General features: G+C 44.1%; 1 long non-coding RNA gene across 2 annotated transcripts in view; it reads right to left on the minus strand.

Annotated features, from left to right (window-relative positions):
* Positions 1-273: 273 nt before the first annotated feature.
* The window catches only part of LOC116157715 (uncharacterized), a 41757-nt gene continuing 22092 nt past the window's right edge, over positions 274-19938 (minus strand). For both annotated transcript variants that reach the window (XR_010384427.1, XR_010384426.1), the window contains exons 3-4: positions 12401-12534; positions 274-1908 (exon numbers count right to left, since the gene is read on the minus strand). This is a non-coding gene — a long non-coding RNA (uncharacterized LOC116157715). The remainder of the gene's footprint in view (positions 1909-12400; positions 12535-19938) is intronic.

The raw sequence follows: 19938 nt of genomic DNA on the forward strand, positions 1-19938 counted from the left end.
AAGCAGTTTCTGGTTTGTCGATTTTATAAACGGTGCTCTGGCGATGCATCCTGATAGTTACATTTTTATGCCCATCCTTATAATTTTCTCACAACAGATTCCTAAAAGCTCACTTATTCAGTCAAATGACTGTAACATCTCGTTAAAATTAAAATGATGGATTCAGGGCTTTTTAAGTTTTAATTCACGGCTCAAGATCTGCCTAAGGGACCTGATAGCTTCTATGACAGTCCTGAAAGAAATACGGCCTCCTGTAGTTGTGGTGCTGAGATATTAAAAAAAAAAAAAAAAAAAAAAAAAAAAAAAAAAAAACCCAAAGTCTGTTCCTGCAGAGTGTGAGTTAATAGCAGGTTCTGCCCACGTGACCAGCCCCTCCTGGCCAAGACGGAAACAGGCTGCACACACGCCCCACGGTTTGCTGTTGGGAAGAGAGCACTCCTGTGCTCCTGCGTCCCTGGGACAGGGACAAACGTGGGAGGTTTGTGCTGGGTCCCCCTGGACTCCACCAATGCATATCATTCCCCTGATGCTTCTGCAGGGTATCCTTTGCTGGAATGACTGTGAATATAACTAGTTACTGAGTCTTGTGAGTCCTTCTGGCCTTGAATTACAACACAGATTGAATTTGCAACCTCATAGGGTCTTTTTAGGTAGAAGTTAGGGTATGGTTTGGGATGGAATGTGAGTTTGAACATTAGGTCATATGGGCTGATTCCAATGAAGTGGAGGCCCTCAAAGCTTCTTTGCCACTGGAAGCAGCCCTTCCACCCCTGCTGAGGAGGTTAATCTCTTGCCCTAAGATTCTATAACCAATTCCCAGACTTGCCCAGGAGCCCTGTTCTGCTGCATTGTAGTCTCTCCACCCACACCCATGCCTTCTTGGGGATTCCCTATGAAGAGTTGACTGAGAAAGAAAAGTCTCAGGCTTGGTTTATAGATAGTTCTGCATGACATGCATGCATCACCTGAAGGAGGACGGCTGTGGTACCACAGCTTCTCTTTGGGACAACTCAGAAAGACGGTGGGGAAGGGAAACCCTCCCAGTGGACAGAACCTGGAGCAGTGCACCTGTTTGTTCATTTTGCCCGGAAGGAGAGATGGCCAGAAGAAAGGGTCTGCACTGAATCGTGGTTTGGCTGGGTAGTTGGACTGGAAGGAGCACCACTGGAAAACCAGAAGGTCTAAAAGAGAGGTATGAGGGTAGATCCCTCTGAATGGCAGTGTATGAAGATATTTGTGTTCCGTGTGAATGCTCGCCAGAGGGTAGAGGAAGCTTTTAATAGTCAGGTGGGTGGAATGACCCATTCTGTAGACATCGGACTACCTCCTTCCACAGCAGCACCTGTGGACTTAAGAACAGAGTGGCCGCAGTGACCGTGATAGAGATTATGCCTGGGCTCAGCAACATGAACCTGTGTTCACCAAGAGTGCCTAATCTGCCAGCAGAAGAGACAACACTGAGCCCCTAATATGGTACCAGTGCCTGAAGGGATCAGCCAGCTACCTGGTGGTAGGTTGATTACATTGGACCGCTTTCATTATGGAAGAGGCAGCAGGTTGTTCTGACTGGAACTGACACTTGCTCTGGACATAGATTTGTCTTCACTGCCCACCGTGCTGCTGCCAAAACCACCGTCTGTGGCCTTCCAGAATGCCTCGTCCACCGCCATGGTATTCCCAGCAACTGAAAAGCAGCAGTGGGTTCATGCTCTTCGAATTCATCGATCTCACCATGTTCCCCATCACCTTGAAGCAACTGCTTTGACAGATGGTTGAATGGCTTTTTGAAGATTCAGTGACAGTGCCAGCTAGGTGGTAGCACCTTGCAGGGCTGGGACAGTGTTTTCCAGTTTGTGGTAAATGCTCTCAATCAGCATTATGTTTCTCCCATCGCCTGGACCCAGCAGTCTAGGAACCAAAAGATAAAAATGAAAGTAAATCTGCTCGCTATTAACCCTAATGATCCCGTAGTCAAAGTTTGGCTTCCCGTCTCTGCAGCTTTAGCATCTGCTGGTCTAGAGGTCTTAGTTACAAAGGGAGAAGTGCTTTCAACGGGAGAGATCGCAAAGACCGCCTTGGATTGGAACCTGAAGCCGCCATCTGGCCTCTTCGGGCACAGAATCCATAGGCAAGGCACTGGCTGGGGTGGCTGACCTGACTGTCAAGGAGAAACTGGGTTGCTGCTACACAGCGGGGGTAAGAGGGATACTGCTGGAGACCCTTTGGGGTGCCTCTTAGTACTCCCATGTCCTCTCATTAAGGTCGATGGAAAAACTACAGCAACTCAGCTTAGACTGCTGATGTCCCAGGTCCTTCACAAAAGGTCTGGGTCATTCCACCAGGCGAGGAACTGTGACCAACGGAGGTGCTTGCTGGGGGCAAAAGAAATACGGAATAAGAAGTAGATGACTGTGATCGTAAATACCCCTCATGACCTTGTGGCCAGCTGTAGATCAGGGACTCTAATAGTTTCTTTCTTTCTTTTTTTTAATTGAGGGCACTAATTAGGTTTTTATTTGTTTGTTTATTTTAATGGAGGTACTGGGGATTGAACCCAGGACCTCGTGCTTGCTAAGCACGCGCTCTACCACTGAGCTCTGCCCTCCCCGCTCATTATCTGTTCTGGATGATCACTGTCCGGGTGCCGTTGTAAAGAGCAGCCAGCTCCCTGAACACTTTCCCTGAACTCATGGTACAGTTTCATACCTTCTTTTGTAACTTCAGCCTTACCGTCTGGGATCAAGAAGAGAGGGATCAAGCTCAGGCAACATATGGAGATTTAATGTTTATATGTTTTAATCATTATGTATTTACATTTTATGCCCTTCCTTTTTTTTTTTTTTTTTCCACTTAATAGTATTTCATATAAAGCTTTTCAGTTATTGGAGTTTCTCGATTGGTGAACGCATCAAGGTGCTGGGAGGGTGATGTGCCTGGAGAAGGCGTGGAAGCTCCTAGCTCCCACTCCCATAGCTTGCCCTATGCATCTGAGTTGTATCCTTTATAATAAACCAGTAATTGTAAAATTCTTCCTGAGTGAGTTGTTCTAGTGAATTATTGAACCTTGGGGAGGGATTTGGAGGAATCCTCAATTTGTAGCCAATTTAGATAGATAGAAGTGTGGGTACCCTGCTCACCCCATTTGTGACCGGTGTCTGAAGTGTGCGGCCCAGCCCTTAAACTTGTCGGGTCTGGCGCTAATTCTGGGTAGTTCGTGTCAGAATTGAATTGAATTGTAGGATACCTAGTTGGTGTCAGAGAATTGGAGAATTGGTTGTTGGTGTGAAAAAACCCCACCCATTTGATATCAGACGTATTGTGAGTAAAAACAGCTCTTTTGGTTGTCAGAAAAATGGGGTATTTGCTAAAATGGCCCTTGCTCATGGAAACATGTGGTTTGGGAAGAAGAAAAATGAAAGGGTGGGGTATAAGGAACCTTGATTCCTGGGTGGTCATGTAGTCACCCATGGCATGGAGCAGCAGCTGTATAAGTTACTAACAGTAAAAGTTAATGATCCCTGGAGAGTTGGTCTACTCGATGCATAAGAAATGTAAACGAATAAGAAAAAAGCAGAACACCAGTCTGTTGGTTATTGTTATGTGTAAAGGCTAAAATGAAATGAAAAGAGAATGCTGGGTCAGACCTTACTGCTGAACCCAGCTCAGATTTCTATCCATCTGAGCTTCCACCACTAGCCTCAACCCCCAAAAGGAAGGATTATGTGGGGACAACAGAGAGTAACTCTAATACCTCTGGTCACCAAGAAGGTGGTCTGCATTGGGGGAGGGCAAAATCAGGAAACTATTGAAACCCCGGGGTGCAGCATAAAGAATCTGTCTCACTTCGTGGATTGGGATCATCAGCTTCCTGAAGAACCTTTGCTAGAGTGGATTGTGAGAGTGATTTGGGGGCGTTGTCTTTGGTTTTGAAAGCTGCAAGGGGGAAAAGCATGTTTGGGTTGATGTAGGACCCACAGTTCACTATGGAACAATCAGAGATGCTGTGCAAGATTCAGAGTAACCTACTGGTTATTCCTGAGGAAACATGAGCCTGGTGAACCAAATGAAAATCAACATAAGATGTGTCTACCCTGGGAAGAGGGACTGTCTGACTCTCCCTATAAATGCCAAGTGAACACCCCCTATGAAGTAGCTGATAAGCTCTGTATGCAATCTGTGTGGGACTGGCTTCACAGTGACCAGGATATTCACATGCTAAATATGCCTGCATTGACCTAAAACAATAAAACAGCAGCAAAATGGGTTTATTTGGGAACAGCAAAGAACTGAAATTCAGAACGTGCAATCTGTGGTGAAGCACCCACAAGTCCTGAGAATGAAGGAAAGGAATGTTCTCTTATAAAGGAGAAGAAGGAGGTGGGAGGGGTTGTTATAAATAAAGAGTCCATTGGGAGGAAGCTGGGAGTTCCAAGTGTAGTGGCTTTTCATCGGCTGAGTTGTGACTGCTTCTCATTGGCTGGGCTGTTGCTGGACAAGCGGAAATTCTTCCTTCTGCTGGGCAGTAAACTAGTAACCTTCCTGTTGAACGTGCAAAGGTATGTCTTTTCCTATTGGGTCTGCAATTGACTTCAAGTGCTCGTGCCTAAGAGCGCCCCCTTCTGGCCTCCTGACTCAGTTTTCACACCTGTTACCCAGGTCATGGCAGATGCTGTGTTTGCAGGGGGCCCTTTTTCATTGGGCACCCTATGTAGCTTTACTGCTGCAAAATCAGCTATAATCTCAGAAACTTTATTGAATTTGCTGTCTCAGCTTCTCCTCATGCGTTTTACAGATGCTAAAAAATATTTTAGGTTAATGAACAAGGGAATGTGGAAAGGCAGGGGGGAGGGTCAAGGAACACATCCCAGCAGGGTAGAAATATTTAGAAATGGGATAAATAAAACTGGACATTGATGGGTTCAAAACAAAGGTCTTACTACAGCACTGTTGAAGGTTAGGTGGACTAAAGGGATCCCCTGATGGGCCCCAAACAAGTCTACTCTATCTACTTTGGTTAAATTTTTTTTTTTTTAATTTAAAAAGCTGGCAGACAAAGATTGCAATCAGAAACCTAACCTGGAGTAGGCTGAAGCAATAGCTAGGCAGTTGACCAAGATAAAGACTGTTAAGGTAACCAGATTAGGCCCAAGATGGAGTCGCTCATGCTAAACCCCAGGTCAGCAAATCAAAAGTTCACTAAGTTTCCATGCTGGGCTCTCCCGGCAAGGGAGGATGTGGGCCAACCCATCAGCTTTTTTGCCTGCTCAGCACTGGCCCAGCTATTCCCTTTGCTCCATGTAAGGAAAGAAACCCTACCTTAATCAATCAGCAGATGCTCACTATAACTTCCTTGCTCCTGCTCCTTCTGCCTATAAAATGTCTTGCCTTGTGCAGCTCTTTGGGGCTCCTATCTAACTGCTAGATTGATGCTCCCTGATTTTTGAATCTCTAAATAAAGCCAATAAGATCTTTAAAACTCACTCAGTTGAATTTTGTTCTTTAACATGACTGACAAAAGGCCAGAGTCCCTGGGCTCATCCCCCTGCTGGAGACCCAACACCTATGATCAGGGAGTGAAGGAGATCTCTGGGACTCCTTGACATGGGAGCCCCAAGCACTGTGGTACCAAAACTCATCTGTGAAGCCCTGATTAAGATGGAGGTTTGGATGAAAACTGTAAGGTTTAAACTGGCCGTATGTGGAGAGGTGGTGTCTCCTTGACATGAATGTTCCATGGATGGACATCATGTCTGACCCGGGAACACCTCCCCTGCCTACAGTTAGGAATGTAAAGACTGATGGGATTCAGGTGAAAGTTTATATGAAAATTCATATGTCTGAAGTGGCTGCATCTCTTTTACCTGAATGATGATGGGGACGGACATGGTGCCTGACGAGGAAACTGCTTCTGAGAACAGGAAGTGTGTAACTCTACCCTTCGGGCAGTATTATTTGGACATGCTAAATGCAGACCAATGAGATGGCCTAAGTCCAAACAGTACAAACTGGAGTGCTGACATGGATAAATTCTCTGTGCAGTAGCTGTGTGTGCAACAGAGATGGGCTTATTGCAGAAGCCTGTGACACCTTCCAGCGTTGACTACAGCACTTCAGTCCAGAGATTCCCATCTGAGGGGTAATTACTAGCTTGCTGTAAGACATTAATTAAAACTGCTCCTGTGACTGAAGGATATACAATAATCTTGAAACTTGAAATGCCTATGATGTCTTGGGTGATGTCGGAAAAACACTCTATCTGGAAGGGCAATACCCAGATGCTTTATACAGCATCATGCTACCCGTGGGATGCAAGGGTCATGTAGACACAAGCAAGGAGCCTTTTTCCCCAGGACTGACTTTGAATTTGTATAAGGAGCCGTCAAATTCTGTCATCATTTGGACAGTGCCTTATAAACAGCTCTCAACTGACCAACAAAGAGCTCCTTGGCTTGTGGATGGCAGCCCCAAGGTGAACAGATAACATTCTGTTTTGAAGGCCACCCTCTGTTTGAAGGAGGTAAAAACTGATCAGCTCAGTAGGCTGACTTGCATGCTGTTTTCCTAGCAGTGATGGGAGAATTGAAGAGTGATAAAAGCCCCTATGTTTAGATTTTTATCCACTCATGGGCAAAGACTTATGTCTATGTAATGAATCCTAAATAACAGGATTCTGAGAGCTTCCAGATTGGTAAACACATCAAGGTGCTGGGAGGGTGCCACCCCCAGAGGGGGCATGGACACTCTGCGCCCCTCACCCTATACCTTGCCCTCTGCATCTCTTCCATCTTCCATCGGGCTGTTCCTCAGTTGTATCCCTTATAATCAACCAGTGATAGTAAGTAAAACAACAATAACCACAACAAACTTTCCAGTTATTTATGTAATTTGTGTAATTATGTAATTTATTGACTCATAGTAATACCCTGAAATTGATATATGATGGTTTATGTCATTTATCCGTTGTTGGCTTCATTATATTTATTGCCACAAGCGTTCTGTATCTACAGCAAGATAATATTTTGAGATATTAATCTTTGTGATTTTCTTCTGTATTCTAGGAGTATGTGAGTATGTGATCCTTCACCTAGTCATCCAGAGGCATCTTAAATGCCTTGGGAAGAACTAGAATTGTTAAAACAGAAAGAAACACTTAGCTTTTGACTTTCCAGCTGAAGCCTACCTAAGACACATTAGGAAACCACAGCTTTTGATTTTGCAATAGAAAAGAAAGGACGTTTGAGGATTAAAAAGATCCTGCAGGAAAAGGACAAAAAAATGTGTGCATGAATAACAGATGCTATCAAAGATAAACAAAGCTGAACGCTTGCTAAAGTGGGTGAGGATAGATTTTATTCAGTAATACTGTTGCAACAGGAAAGAGAGTCCAGCATAAACTTAACTTCAATTTGTGCAGGGGTCTGAGATAGAACTATACGTTTGGGGTCAATGGTGTGTAAGCGGTGTGTTGATTGCCTCCTCAATATCATTTCTCTTCCTTTTTTTTGTTCAGTTGAGATATAATTGACATGTAATACTGTGTAAGTTACAGGTGTACAATGTGTTGGTTTGATACATATTGCAGTATGATTACTAGAGTAGTGTTTGCTAACACCTCTGTCATGTTACCTAATTATCATTTCTTTTTTGTGATGAAAACAATTAAAATCTAGTTTCTTAGCAAATTTGAAGTTTATAATACAGTACAGTTGACTGTAATCACTATGCTATACATTAGATCTCCAGAATTTATTCATTTACTAATTGCAAGTTTGCACTGTTAAATGTCTTCCCAATTCCACCACCCCCTCCAACTCTTGGTAATCACCATTCTACACTCTGTTTTTGTGAGTTCAGCTTTTTTAGATTCCATGTATAAGAGATATCATACAATATTTATCTTTCTCTGACTTATCTCACTTAACACGATGCCCTCAATTTCCTTCCATGTTGTGAATGGCTGGATTTCCTTCTTTCTCATGGCTGAATAATATTCTGCTATATATGTGTATATATTTGAAATATAAACATAAATTCTCTTCATTCTATCAGAGTCTTAAATTTGTTCAGGATACAAGGTGCCCAGTTCAAGATGCCTTCCCTGACTAGCTGCTGGGAAATGTAAACAGAAGTGACTGGATAAGAGTTCCAGGAAACTTTATACGAAGTGATTGATTAGACTTTCATATATTTTTGTCATTCTTCCATCTACATGCCTGGGACATGAAGTTGAAGCTGGGGGCAGAGCATCTATCTTGTTATTTGAGGCAAAAAAGAGGAGGAGAATGAAAGCTACATGTGAGGATGGTGGCGAGGAATAGTCAAGGGTCCCTAGGATGCTGATGACATTGGAAACCTGCTGTGCCAGCCCCAGATCGTGTATTTCTAATCTTACTAGGAAAGGAATCCCGCATTTGGTTTAGATAGTATAGTCACTTTTTCGGCGGTATGGTTGTCCCTTGGCATCTATAGGTGATTGGTTTCAGGACCCCACCTCCCCACCAAGGATACCAAAATCTGAGGATGCTCCAGTCCCTCATATAAAATGGCATAATACGGTTGGCTGTCCGTATCTATGGGCTCCACATCCGTGGGTCTGGAAGGCCAACTGTATGTAGTCAGATGCAGTCCTGATGCTGACGGCAACTGAACCCAAAGGCCTTAATGCACGTGCAAGGGCAAAGAATCCAGACTGTGAGAGGAGAGGGGGGCCTAGGAAGAATTCATGAGGACAGCCAGGTACAGGAGGCTGACTTGCAAGGGAGAGCATTTGAGAAGGAGTGCTTAGCAGTAGTCCCAAGGTGGGAGGGTAGAGCTCAGTGGTAGAGCACACGCTTAGCACGCACGAGGTCCTGGGTTCAATCCCCAGTACCTCCTCCAAACATAAATAAGTGAATAGACCTGGTTACCTCCCCCTCATAAAACACATAAAAAAACAAGCAAAATGTGTGCTTCGATACTGTTCCACAAATCTGTCTCATCCTTTAAAAAAAAGAAGAAGAAGAAGAAGAAGTATTTCCAAGATCAGGAAGCAGAGGGGTTAAAAAAAGAAGCTCTGTCACCAGAATTCACTCCTGGCTCAGGCCACTCCTAGCCAGGTGACCTAAAGTAGTTCACTTAATTGATCTGTGCCTCAGCTTCCTTATTTGTTGTTTTTTTTTTAATTTTTATTTATTTTATTATTTTCTGAGGGGGAGGGAGGTAAATTCGGTTTATTTAGTCATTTATGTTTTTAGAGGAGGTACTGGAGATTGAACCCAGGACCTCATGCATGCTAAGCATGTGCTCTACCCCTTGAGCTATCCCCTCCCCCCCCCCCAGTGTCCTCATTTGTAAAATGAGGATATAATAGGGTTATTGCAGTGATTAAATGTGAAGGGCCTACTGGAAGCCCTCCGTCAGCACCAGCTGCTGTTATTGTTAATCATTCCACAGAAAGAGGGGGTTTTTTGTTTTTTGGGTTTTTTTGTAAAGGCTAATCTCTCGGGAAGCCTGGCAAAAGCTATTATCCTCCATGGGATTATCAGACATTTGTTCTCAGACAAGTTTAATGAAAGGGCCCTCTAAGGTGTCACAAAATTCCTTTTCCAAGTCTGCCTGGCTGGTCCTGTAGTTGTGCACTGGCAAAAAGTTTTCAGTTCAATGAAGCATTTAAGAAGCACACTTCCATGTGCCAGGACTGCGTTTGGGTGATGGTGAGATACAAAGATGAATATAATATTGTGTTTGTGTGTGTGCATGCGCTTGCGGGGACAGGGGAGGGTGGCCAACAGCAAATGCTACTCTCTTGTTTTTGCTGGACTTGAGCCAGGCAGATGTGAACTTGAGGAAGCACCTCATGAAGGTTAAAGATGAAGCTAACCTGGCAGAAGGCAGAGCCAAGAGATGGCGAGATGGGGAATCCCAGTGCACTGGCATGTTTGAGCCTGGATCAAATACACCTTGTGAAAATTAATGAAAGGAAAACGTACTAAAATGGAGTAGCCAGAAGGGGGAGATCTCATACACATGCAACTCAGATCTTCATAGGAAGAGATGTTACCTTGCTTCTCCAGCAGGAAGTGACTCTACTTTACCATCATCAGGAGGAGGATAAAAGATTCTCTTTGCCTGGAGACAGCTCAGCCAATGAGAGACTGTCACAACTCAGCCAATGAAAAGTCACTATACTTCAAACTCCCAATTTTCCTCCAATAGACTTTTTGTTTGTAACAGCCCCTCCCAACTTCCCTTTCTCCCCTATAAAAGAGTGTCCTTTGCCTTATTCGGACTTACGTGTAGTTCACCACAGTTGCATGTAGAAAACTGCAATTATTTGCTGCTCCCAAATAAAATTTTTGCTGATAAAATAACTGGCTGTTTGTTGTTTTAACAAGTGGAAGAGAGAAATTAGTCTCCAACTTTTTGTTTATGGAATCCAATAAATTGTTAGATTTGCCTTCACTTGCAACTGAAACAGCTGTAAGTGATGTCTCCTGCCTTAAAATTTACTAACTGCTTTGTACGCATTTGTTAATGTGAACATTTAATTAAAATGAACTGTTGAAGTTGCATAGTTAGCCAGTTTCAGAAGCTGGAATAAATCCTAGGAATCTTTTTTTTTTTATTACATTATGGAAAAATTCAAACAAATACAAAAGCAGAGTCAATAGCGTAACAAACCACTATGCTCCTATCACTTAATATTCCATCAAGAACATATTCCATGGTTTATTCTCATATTTTGGCATTCTGATTCCTTTGGGTGTGTGAGATTATATATAACTATGTGATAATTATTATTATTTTGCTTAAAACTTTTTCTGAGTTAATTATTTAGTAGGGACCACCAAAAGCAAAATTACTGGAAAAAGAATATGAACATTTTAGAGTGAGGCATTTCTAACAATGATTTTATACATCTTCTATGGTTATCTCAGACGTTACTCAAGATTCTGGATAAAATTGATAGAAACTGACTAATTTTATGAACATAAGCCCTTGAGTGTATGTCACAGAAATATAAATTTGGGGCACACAGCCATCCAGAAAAAAGAACTACATTTCCCAGCCTACCTTGTAGTTAAGTATGACCATGTGACTAACTTCTGGCCAATAGGGTATAAGCATAAGTATTCTCTTCGCAGTGGCTGGAAACTTTCTCCAATGGGTGATTTTTGCCGTGTTTTTTCCCTTCTTTTTTCACTGTACTCACTAGTAATATGGATGCCATCACTTGGGATAATGAGCATAAAGACAAAAGCATAGGCGTGGTGGGGAGATAAGCTGGAAGAGGCCGGGTCACTGAGAAGTTGAGGATTGGGCGCACCCTCCACTTTACCATCACTTCCCTCTCTTTGCATGGGAGAGAGACAGTTCCATCTTAAGCCCCTGGTGGTTTGGGTTTTCTGCCATGTACAGCCAGACCTAATTGCAGCTAAACCCAGTGAGGTTTTTAGAAACTGGGAATAGCCTTGTTACATTCTTTTTCATCAGCCCAGAGAAGTGAAGCATTACTACTATGGGAAAAAGCATTCCAAATGTACCTTGAGACCGTGTCATTAGGTTTGGCTTAATAAGTATTCCTGATCTCAACAAAAAAGAAAACTTTAGTGTCAGTAGCAGGAAATTCCAAGTAAAACTATAGAGTTCAGGACATCCAGCTTCCAATTTAGTTGCCTCAAGGATAAAGGAAAAGAAGGGGGTTGGGGCAGGGAAAGTATCTCCCAGTTTGTCTTGTTTGTAGAGATTACCATCCCTACTCCAAGAACTATTAAAAGGCCCTCTTGAGAGAGCTGCAACCAAAAATAAAGTGACATTTGGCATCTCTATGGGAACACATTTAACTCTGTGTCTAGAAGAATAATCTGTTTTAATTTGCTAAAGCCCAAGTCTAGCTGTGTTTTCCTCTGAGCCTGGAAAAAGAAACCAACCAGTGAGAAAATATTTTAAAACAAAAATGTCAGTCTGAAAAAGAGAAGCAAAATGCCAAGTCAAAGAAAGTTTTGTGTCAGAATGTGCTCTGGTGAAAACACAGACAATTTGGGGCTCCAATCCGTGATATGCCGGGATCAAGAAATCAAGGATTTTTGTTGTTGTTTCTCGAAAAAAGTGTTCATTTCTGGGAGCAGCAAAGGGAGTGAGCTATTTTGCTGTGATGTTCAGCAGCAATCGTGGCCCTTGCTCTTTCCTGCCTTTGGAATTTGTCAGCAGTCAGAATCAGGGTCAGGTTCAAAAACAAAGAGCTGCATGTAAGTGACCCGCTCCAGAATTAAGTAACATCATCATAACGTAGCTTAGTTCCTGTCCTCTGGAGTAAAGAACTCTCTCTGGACCAGATCTCTTGGCTGTTTGTCCTCTCTGCCAAACACGTGTGATGGGTCTGGCCAGTTCCTGCAAGACTCCCTCTTTCCCCCAGACTCACCCTGGGTTGACGCTTGCAGTCCTCTCTCAAGAGAGCCGTAGAGGGGCCATCCAGTTTGTGATCACACATGGCAAGATATTAACCCGAGCCAGCTTCTTCCTACCAGGCTGCACACCTCTCCAATCAGTGTTCACCTGGGGAAAGAAAACCAAGTTGAGTGTTGTCTTAGGCAAAGCCTAAAAGAGGTAGCAAATCTGTTTCAAAAAAAAAAAAAAATCATCTAGTGCATCCCAAAGCCAGTGTGATTGCAAAGAAACTTGCAACCATCCTCAGCCATTCTATTTGTATGATAAATAATTAACCTTCAGCAGGTCAAATTATCTACTTACATATGGACTTCAGGACATTTCTGTTGTTCTTTAACAGAACATTTATGTTCTGTTAAAAGCCTTTTTAAAAAATAGACATTTCACCACTAGGGTAAAGGAGATGGTTGTAGAACTTGGCAATGAAATCTACACTCTTGGGGGAAAAAAAGTTGTAACTTTAATCAGCTTTAATCAGTGATGGGTTTTAGCAGTGTGTTCCACCAGGGTAACAGCTCACCATCACCTTGGGCTTTTTCTTTAAAAGCCACCTGCCTGCTACCCCAGTGCCAGGAAGGAAGGTTGCCCTAGTTCCTTGGTCCCTTTCCCTTTAAGAGTTGTTGGCGTTTCAGCTGGTAAAGATCCAAGTGCCCTCTGGACCACTTGGCATGAAGTGCAGATTTTCCAATCTGGAAGGGAAAGAGCCTGTTCTCCAGGGAAGGCTCTTCAAGGTGATTGCTCTCTGAGAGATTCCTGCCACTGCCTTTGGCTGCCTTCACCAGAGACAAACCCCTCTTGCTGTCAGGACGAGCTAGAAACCCAGAGATGGAAAAATAGGGGCTCAGGAGAGACTGGCTGAGACCTTTGAAACCAGTGGCCTTGCAAAATGGAGGAAGTGGGGGAAAGACCAGCTCAGGCAAAGGCAGCTGAACCCGGCCCCCTCCCGGCCCCCTCCCGGCCCCCAACCCTGTCCCCGACACGCACAACAGCTCTGCCCTGATGTTTCCACTGTCTCCTTTTCTCCAAAGAGCTTCAGTGAAGGAGGGTTGCTAGAGGGAGCTAATATGCTAACCAGGATTCCAAGTAGGGAGAGAACAATACTTACTTGGAATAAATACTTTCACGAGCCACCTGGGCTGGAGGGAGGCCCCCAAAGGATGTGCTGGATGACATAGATGGTGGTTAATGCGAGCACTGCTCCAAGATGAATTTGTATGTGTCCAGGGGAGAGTGAGAAGGAAAGACACAGAGAAGAAGGAAGTCCTCTCTGGGCCACCACCAGGAGGGAGGTGTACAGTGTGGTCGGGGTGGGGAGGGGAGACTGCAGGAGAGGAGTGACGAATGAATGAGTGGTCAGCTGGAAAGAAACACGGAAGAATAAAAATGGAAGTAGTGTTTTCTGTGAGTTGTGGGCTCTAGATTTCCTTCCTCAGCTCTGCTTTGACATCTTCAGTGAAGTGTTCATTGTTCCCTTTTGCAGCAAGTGCATCCTTTCTGGGGACACGAGTTCTGTGGTCTGTTGACAGTGGGGGAAAGGAGGCAGCAGTGCTGGACACAGGGGACAGGAAAGTCCTGACTGGGTTATGGCACTTCTGTTCCTCTGTGTGTTCACATCACAATCTGGGGGAAACGGCAGAAAGGAGATTACAGCCAAAGTTGCTTTTGGATGGAGAAGGGCAGCTCGAAGTCCCCAAGGTGAGGTCACCCAAGGCGAGGGTAGTTGTGAACTTGGAACTGCCTGACCCCAAAGCACATGCCTTAATTATCTGCATGGTGCCATTCCTCCCCTCGCCCTGCACAGGGCTTTGGGACTGTGGGAATTAGTGCCTAAGCACTGCTGGTCCCTGTGTCTGGTAGGAGGAGCATAGCATGGGGTATCAATGCCTGCATTTTGGAACCAGACTCTGGGTTTGAATCCGAGCTTGGCCATTTACTACTTGTGTGATCTTGGGCAAGTTTTTCAGCTTCTTTGCACCCCAATCTTTTCATCTGCAAAGACAAGACAGTAAAAGTACCTTCTTTATAGAGTAGTTAGGGGAAGTCATGGAGACGTGTCCAGAAGACTTTTAGCACAATGCACTAAATGTGAGTTGTTACCATTATTTCTAACAGCAACACAGGATGATGCCACGACCAGCCCTGATGGTCAGCAGTGATAACACTACCCTTCTATCCATATTTCTGATCCACAGAAAGAGTTCAGGTTCTGAGGCCAAACAGACCAGGTGCCAACCTCAGCTCTACCCCTTCCGGCTGAACCACTCTGGGAAAATGACTTAATCTCCCTGTGAAAAGGAGTGAAAAACACCTCACCTGAGATGTGGGATTGTTGGGAGGGTGAACTAACATGAAAAGTACCTGCCAAGGCCTGTCCATCTGGTTTGATGATGACACAGGCTGGTGCCTCCCCCGCCCAGCTCTGCTTTAATACACACATATCCAAAACAGCCCTGGGGTCTCCTAAGACATCAGATTTTCCTACTTTTGGTTAAGTCTGACTGGAGTTAAACTCACTTAGAATTGTTCCCTCTGTGTTGTCTGGAAAACAAGTTGGCCTCATCTCAGCATCTTGCTGGGCAGGTTGGCTGAAACATGATGGAGTCTGTTCAGTGATCAAGGCTGTTTTGAGATGGCTGGGAAAACTAAATTGGCTAAGGTGGAATAAACTAAGTCAAACACATTTATTATGTGTTATTATTACTATATTTGTTATGAGCCAAATGTTTCCCTTTTTCCTCCAGTTTTGGGCAGGTGTCCATGTTAGCTGCCCCTCCTCCCCTTCTAGGGACTTCCCCAAAGGCTCTGGTCACTGGTGGCCACCATCTGTAATGTTTCCTCCCCCTAGGATGCCAAGCCCCATGGTAGCCCCTCCAGAGGCTTGAGGGGACCAAGATGTTTTGTTTGGCTGTTGGAAGAGTAACCACAGAAAGTTGAAGGACTTGGGGGCATATATATCCCTATATATGTGGGTAGAGATGCATTAAAAGTGCTCTAGAAGAATACATCTGGCTGATGGTAGCTGTCTCTAAATGTGAAATAACATGTCTTTTTGTTTTTTTAAATCTGTACTTCTGAATCTTTTCTACAATGAAAAGTATGGCTTTTGCAATAGGGAAAAAAGAATGATTAAAGATGACAGTGATACCCTTAGCTAGGAAATTTATCCAACAGCTATTTATCAAGGTTGTATTGTGGCCAGCACTGGGCGTGGCACGGGATGAACAAAAGGGACAAGACCCCCACGCACTCGAAGAAACTGCAATAAACTGAGGGAAACCTTCAGCCAACAAGTAAATACATCATGACAAAGTGGGATGCATGCAACAAAAGAAATGACCCGGGTACTGTGGTTGAGAGCAATGGAGGAGGCTGTGTGTGATGGAACCTGCCAGAGAAGGCAGTTCACAGGTGATGGGGAGGCCCAGATTTTTAGGAGGAAAAGGAGGCCACAATACAGAGTGGGCAGAGGAGAGCTCCAGACTTGGAAAGTGCCTGCGGGATGGTCCTAAAACAAGAGCAAGCTTGACACGTGGGAGGGATTGTTTGCGGATCGGAGTTGAGATTTGGAGGGGAGGGGCAAGTTCATGTACAGCCTCTAAACCTTGATAAAGAGTTTGGTCTTTATTTTAAATGCAAGAAGAAGACAGGAGGCTCTTGACAGGGAAGAGGCTGGAGTGGTGCCGGTGGAGATGGAAAGAGCCTCGTGGATTTAGGGCATTTTGACAGGGAACAAACAAACAAAACACACTGCTGGATTAGAGATGGAGAATGAGAGAGAGAGGGTGGTGCCACTGATGGCGTCCCATTTTCTGGCTTGGAATTATCTATCAAAGTGAGGCAGGAATTGTGAGGGGAACAGGTTCGGACATGCTAAATTTCAGATGACTGGGCTCATTTAAAGAGCAGCATTCAGAGGTGGCTCAGCCCTCTGATGTGATAAAGTCCAATGCAAACAAGAGAAACAATTCGCCCAGTTGCTCTGGCATAACTTTACAGCTTTATAAAGGCTTAGTTCCTTGTTAATAGATAAGGAGTCATGTATACTTTTGAGTTGCACTGGATTTCATTTTATGGGTGACAACGTGTGCCAGAGAGGCATTTGGTGATCTGGGGTTTCATAAAGATAGCGGGTATAACCCTCAAGAATCTACCCTAGATATACTAGACAATGTATTTGGGACAAATTACTGGAATAATTTCCAATAAAACTTTGTGGGAAATGTAAGTGGCCAGTTGGTGTGTAGTCTGTGGACAGATGATAGTTATCTTTATCTAGCACTTATTCTGTGCTGTTCATTCTGTTACATGCTACATGTAAATATTCTGTTTGAGCTCTGTGTTATTTTTTTTAACTTTTTTTATTGATTTATAATCATTTTACAATGTTGTGTCAAAGAGCTCTGTGTTATTTATCATCAATATTACATGAGAAAAAAGGGATCAGAAAGGTAAAGAAACTTGCCCAGGGTCACAGAGCTAGCCAGGGGTGGAGTCTGTATAGGACCCAGGTCTGGGCTGACTAGAAAGCTTGGCTATGAAGGTGATGTTGTCCTTAGTTGGCAGAATGCATTGTCTCAGAAGCACAGACTGAGATGGGATTAAGAATGAGAAAGGTGGAAGTGGGTATAGCTCAGTGGTAGAGTGCATGCTTAGCATGCACAAGGTCTGGGGTTCAATCCCCAGTACCTCCATTAAAAAAAAAAAATGAGAAAGTTTTATTGGGGAATGACACTGATGGAAAGACAAGACCCCAGTGAAGACCTGTCAAAGTCTCTGAGTCAGCACGGAGCTCTGTAAGCAGACTGCCCAGTACAGGGGTCCTGCATTGGGTGGAGATGGTTAGACCCTTGTACCACTACGTCAGCTCATGCATTGGCTGTGGAGGACACTTAAGAAGAGCATGATCTCAGCTTGAAAGCTGGGCTGGATCCCAAATGCTGTCAGTTAACTACACACCTTCCATCTGGGCAGGAGTCCATCTTAAATGGGGATCTGAACCCTGCATCTCCTTGTTTGCTGCAAGCTCTAAAAATTGTCAGTGCCCCTTCATCCAAAAAAAGGCAGTGCATTAGGTGTATATTGCTGTGTAACAAATTGCCCCCAAAGGTAGTAGCTTAAAACAGCAAATGTTCGCTATCTCATAGTTTCTGTGGGTCAGGAATCCAGGTACCATTTGGCTGGGAGCCTTTGGATGAAGTTCTTTCATGAAGTTGCCATCAAGCTGCACTGGGGCTGCAGTCTCATCTGAAGGCTCACCTGGAGAGGGAACACACCTCCAAGCCCACTTCTGAGGTGGCTGGCAGGCCTTGGTCCCTTATCCCAGGCCTCCCCACCTCATGGCAGGGCAACTGACCTCCCCCAGGGTGAGCAACCCAGGAGACAGTGAGAAAGAGGACCCAAGGTAGAAGGCATGGTGTTTTATAATCCAACATTGGAAGTGAAATCCCATCACTTCTGCCACACTCTATTTGTTAAAAGTGAGTCAATAAATCCAGTCTATACTCAAGGGATATATAAGTACAGACTAGCAGGAGGCAGGGATCATCGGCAGTCATTTTAGAGGCTGCCTCCCATAGGCAGGTGCATATTCAAATAAACAACACTGATGACAATAATAATATTAGCCACCATGTATTGAACATTTGCTATGAATCGGGTGTGGTGTTCGGCTGTGACATACACCATCTCACCATGACTCCTTCATTCACTCAAGATTCATCAGGCATCAGGCCCTGGGAGCCATGGAGAACAGAATGATAAATAAAGCATACTTCCTGATTTTTTTTTTTTTGAGCACATCTGACATGCTCATGTCCAGAGATATAATTGTTATAATTTTATAAAGGAGGGAAAGAGAGGTCACACAATTACTAGGTAAGTAGGAGGCCAAGGCAGTCAGTGTGACTTCAAGGCCAGACATCTCTGTGAAGACAGCATGCTCCTGAAAACATTGCTAGTCTAAGAACGATTGTAAGGAAGAAACAAATCACAAATAATACATGCAGGGTGGGAAGGGACAGACTGGGATTTCAAAATGTAAAATAGATGAACAAGATTACACTGTATAGCACAGGGAAATATATACAGGATCTTGTGGTAGCTCATAGCGAAAAAAAATGTGACAATGAATATATATCTGTTCATGTATAACTGAAAAGTTGTGCTGTACACAATTTGACACAACATTGTAAAATGATTATAACTCAATAAAAAAAAGGTTAAAAACAAAAACAAATAATACATGCAATAGAATCCACTTATATGAGGTTGGAAAAAAACAGGGGCTTGGTTAGCAGTGCACAACCTGCACTAACACTAAAGAAAAAAGCATGGAAAAGATTCCGACACGTTAGGACAGCAGCCATCTCTGGAGGAGGAGGGGAATGGGATGGGGGGGTGTCACAAGATGCTTCTAGGGGGCTAAGTGCTCTTCTAGACTTGGTAGTTATATGGGTGTCCAATTTATAATGATGCATTAAACTGCGCAGGTGTTTTATTGACTCATCTGTACACATCAGATATCTCCCCATAAATAAAATTACAACCGGACTGAGTAGGACGTCATTTGCCAGGTGCAGGCACCTGTGATGGCAGGGGCTCTCTTTTACAGGCACGAGGCACAGAAGGTCTTTCTGTCTTTGACACAGATGGACTCACAGCCTGGCACCGCTGTGTTCTTAACATGTGTGACACCCAAAATAAATTCTGAGGAGGACAGTGCATGGTGAGATCACCTTGCCGTTCGATACAACACGTCTGAGCAAGCGGCTTTCTCTGTTCCTGAAGGGGCTGCTGAAGACTGAAACCTGATTCCTGTTGTAACAGGGGCCCCTTAGATCTTTACAAAGCAGAGAGCGACTGTGTATAAAAGTGTCAGGGAAAGCTCACTCCCAGGGTACCTCAGATTAATTAGGCTTTAATTTATTCCCTTTCAGAACCTGTTGGAAAAGCAGAGGTCGGGTTCTGTTTAAGGCTGTGAAGACAGGCCAGCTGGAAATACCGGAGAGGGATTCGGAAGCCAGTGTCTGTCCTCCAGGAGGAAGTGGGGGTTGGGGGTGGAGACTGGGGGATGTCCTATCTCTTTGGGGGATTTTGATCTCCTTCTGCCCAGTCCCACCTTGGTCAGACAGACCTTTGCCCTCTGAGTTACCAGCCCTTTAGATGCCCTGGGCTCATGACAACTTTCTACATCTCAACTTGGGAGGGGGCAGGACCTGAAGCAAGGTCACACAGAGGGCAGAGGTGTGCTGTAGGGCCCAGAAGGACATCCTACCATTATCCATTGCAGGGAAGGTAGGAAGTGTCAGACGCCTGTTATATTTGAATTTCAGATCAACAGTGAATACCTTTTTAGTGTAAGTATGCTCCAAGTATTGCATGGGACATACTTACACTAAAAAAAATTATTCATTGCTGATCTGAAATTCAAATCCAACTATTCAACTAAGCATCCTGTATTTTTATTTGTATATTTCTTTGGTAACCCTGGGGGAGAGGGTACCTGCATCTGGA

This window comes from Camelus dromedarius, chromosome 16, assembly GCF_036321535.1.
Source record: "Camelus dromedarius isolate mCamDro1 chromosome 16, mCamDro1.pat, whole genome shotgun sequence".
NCBI classification, from domain to species: Eukaryota; Metazoa; Chordata; class Mammalia; order Artiodactyla; family Camelidae; genus Camelus; species Camelus dromedarius.